General features: G+C 45.9%; 1 pseudogene; it reads left to right on the top strand.

The window, feature by feature from the left end:
• Positions 1 to 2,562: 2,562 nt before the first annotated feature.
• Positions 2,563 to 3,371, top strand: LOC119816362 (annotated as a pseudogene).
• The last annotated feature ends 560 nt before the right edge of the window (positions 3,372 to 3,931 follow it).

Genomic DNA, 3,931 nt, shown 5'->3' with positions numbered 1-3,931 from the left:
ATGTAGTATCCACCCTCCTTGAGATAAACAACTTTCTGTCAACCCAGGAAGTTCCTGTATACTTAGTATACTGAGTATATCCACAAGAGGGGCAGCCAGTATTCTGATTTCTATCAGTTAGTGTTCATTGTCTAGTTTAAATCTTCATAGAGGTAGACTCATTTAATTTCGTATTTACTTTTTGTGTCTGGCATCTTTTTTTCAATTATAATACTTCTGACATTCATGAACGTTATTCCAGTACTAGTAATTTATTCCTTTTCATTGTTAAATGATATTCTATTACACTAATGCATCAAAATGTCTTAAGTCATCTGTTTACATACATTTGTATTTTTTTAAATTTCTGTACTATTTTGAACAAAGCTGATCAGTGTCTGTACCTTTTTATTGTTTTGGTAACTTGACACAAGCTGGCGTCCCCTGGAAGAGGGAGTCTCAGTTGAGGAATTGCCTCCATCAGGCTGGCCTGTGGGCAAGCATGTGGGAGCTCATAGTCCCTTTAATGCTGTAAGAAAATTCCAGTTGTTAGGGTTTCTTGCCGGTATTTACTTTGTTAGTCTTTTTAGTTTCCGTCCTTAAGGGGTGGGAAGTAACAAGCAACTCTGGTTTTCCTTTGTGTTCACCTGAGGACTAATGATTCCGCACCCCCTTCTGGATACTGTTTGCATACAGTAGCTTCTGCGAAATGACTGTGTCTTCTGCTGGCTTAAAACTTCCTGCTGGAGGAGTCCTTTTGATAGTCTGGATCTAAGGCCACTGCCAGATGTGCGTATTGCACATTTCTCCCAGACCGTGGCTTGTGCTTTTCAATCTCTTAATGATAGACTTTGAACAAACTTACTTTAGATTTGTCCCTGGGCTGAGCAAATGTTGCAGACCTCCCTATCACAGGGATGCCCTAGGCAAGGACCACAAGGCCTGAGGCCCCAGTAGTTTTATCCAGGTGATTCCCGGCAAGTTCAGCAGACCTTTTGTCTCCTTAGGTCAGAAGTAACTCAGTTGTGGTACTACAGCCATGCTGGCTCCTGTGTACCAGCATCCATGTTTAAAGTAGAAACACAGATCTTTCCCCTTTAACACTTCAGGGAACCACTGCCTGGGTCCCTAAAGAGGCCTATGAGTGCTCACCTGGCTCGGGAAGGACTCAAAGAGCAGTCCCAAGAGAGGTTTAGAAAGCTTAGCTGTTGTTTTGGAACCCCAGTCTGTGACATGTTGGGGCCACACCATGGTCTTGTTCCAGGTAGAAATAGATTACTTCCCTAGCTGGAGGGAGGGTGGAGCAGTTTTTCCTCTCAGTGGGATTTGTGTGAAGCAATGGAAAACACATGCGGATTAAATGAAGCAGGAAAAGGAGTTGATGGTTGGGGTGAAAGGGAGACTTTGTTTTAGGTGGTTTCAACCCACAAAGGATTGGTGAAACGGCGTGTGGGCTTGTCTGGGAGATGAAAAACACGATTCCACGTGTTTTTTGGTGTCCTAGCAAATAGCCATCCTGAAAACCTTGCTGAGGAACTTGGTCGCCTGGTGTAGCATTGCCTTCACTATGTGGCAGCCGCTCCAGGCTTGCACTCCTGCCCCGTGCAGGCTGCTTTTTCCCTCCACTTCAGGAGGGAGCTCTTAGGTTTTCAGGACCTTCCTTAATTTGGAATAATTTCACTTTTCTAATATCATCTCTGAGTGCTTCTTTTTTTTTTTTCTTTAAGGTTCTGGGACTGGAACCTCACTCAGCCAGCTCTCCACCATTGTACTGGCCCCAGCCATCATCACTAAGTTCCTGGCAATATAGCCTGGCTTCTTGAACATTCTATCCTCACCTGTCCCAGCAAATGCCACCCTGTGGCTTACTGCCCAGCTTTTGCTTACCCAATCATGAAGCTTCTAGAGTTTCATGAGCCTCCTGCTTCATGATTTGAAGTCACACTGACGTGATTTCCTCAGCTCCCCCAGGTTCAGGCTCTACCGTCAGGTTATTGGCCGAATATATAATCTTGGCTGGTGGCTGCAGCTGGCCTAGCATACACATGGCCCTGGGTTCGATTCCCAGAACTGCAAAAATTAAATAAATAAACAAGTAAGCACTATCTTGCCTTGGTTATTAATTACCATGTAGACGGTCACTTCCATAAGCAATGACAGGTTGCGGTCACCCTTTCTGGATTTGCCACGAAGCTGGCACGTGTCCTCACTGAACATCACGAAATGCCCTCTCCTCTCCAAAGTGGCTCCAAATTTACATACAGGTGCCGGCTTCAGCAGCCCTCAAGTGAGCCCTGAAGGAAAGCATCGCCACAGAAAGGAATGCTTGAGCACCTATGGTAAAAAAAAAAAAGTAAATAAATAAAAAGTAAATAAAATAAAAAAATAAACGTAAAAAGCAGCTGAGGAAAACATTCATTGCTGAGCTCTGGGTTCCACACACACACATAATCATACACATATATGCACACAAATAGGAGTCTATAAAAAGTCCCAGTAACTTGGGAAAACAACAAATGACAGATGACGCGGGTGCAGTGGGAAGGCTCAGCGGACCCAGGGTCTCAGGATTAGGGAGTCAAGATGGGCAGTGGGCTTATGGGCCGCAGTTGTGGTCGAGACCGGTGGCCGTGGTTGAGGCCACAGGACTCGTGGAGGTGAAGCCAAAGACAAGGAGTGGATCTCCGTCACCAAGCTAGGCCTCCTGGCTAAGGGCATGAAGACCATGTCCCTGGAGGAGATCTACCTGTTCTCCCTGCCCATTAATGACTCTGAGATTATTGAGCTTTTCCTGGGCTTGTCCCTAAAGGATGAGGGTCTAAAGCTCATGCCCGTGCAGAAACAGACTCAAGGTACTCAGGGGACCAGGTTCAAGGCTTTTGTCACAGTTGGGAACAGCAGTGGTCATGTGGCCTTGCTGTTAATGTTCCGAGGAGGTAGCCACTGCAATTCTAGGGTCCATTGTCTTGGCCAAGCTTTCCATTGTCCCTGTGCAGAGAGGCTATGGGGGCAGGGGCAAGATTGGCTGTCCCTGTACTGTCCCATGCAGGGTGACAGGCTGCTATGGCTCTGTTGGTGGTGCATATCATCCCTACCCCCAGTGTATGGCATCGTCTCTGTTCCCGTGCCCAAGAAGCTGCTGCTGCCAGTCAGTACTGGTGGTTTCTTTACATCAACCAGAGGATGCACTGCCACCCTGGGCAACTTCGCCAAGGTCACCTTTGGTGCTATCTCTAAGACCTACATCTTCATGTCCCCTGATCTCTGGAAAGAGACAGTGTTCAGCAAGTCTCCTTATCAGGAAAACACTAACCTGATAAGGAATTCTTACAAAAGCCCACACCAGAGTCTCCATTCAGAGGACCCAGGCTCCAGCTGCAGCTACCACATGAGGGTTTTATACAAGAAAAATAAAGTAAACTAAGTCTGTTAAAATAAAAATGACAGAGTGTTTGTGAAAGGTTGGAGAGGAAAGACACATTTCTGGAAATGAATGTTTAGAGTAAGTTGGGGCTGGCACTTTTAATTCCAGCATTTGGGAGGGAGAAGCAAGGGGATCTTTGTGAGTTCCAGGTCAGCCAGGATCCCATAGCAAGACTCCCATCACAAAAAGACAACAAAAACAGGTCATGTAATAGAAGTACCTAGATCTAGGAAGCAATGGAGCCAGAGAAATGGGAAGGTCTCAAGGAATCTATCTTATGCTGGGAGAAGAAGTTGCCAGTCGGAGGAGGAACTCCTCTAGGAAAAGATATCCTGTAGAACTAACCATTTGTCATATCGCCTTACCAGACTGAAGCCCAGACGAGGATGGGTCAGTGGTGGAAGGGACCACAGTTGCTAAGATAAACAGATCCTTGGTCTAGTTTAACCTTAATCTTACTTTAGGACCAAGAAAATCAGCTTGGGGGATTCCTTGAATCTCTCTGTCTCTCTTCCCAGTGTGACCACA

This window comes from Arvicola amphibius, chromosome 6, assembly GCF_903992535.2.
Source record: "Arvicola amphibius chromosome 6, mArvAmp1.2, whole genome shotgun sequence".
Lineage (NCBI taxonomy): Eukaryota > Metazoa > Chordata > Mammalia > Rodentia > Cricetidae > Arvicola > Arvicola amphibius.
The sequence above is the reverse complement of the archived record's forward strand: the minus strand, read 5'-3'. Positions and strand labels throughout refer to the sequence as shown.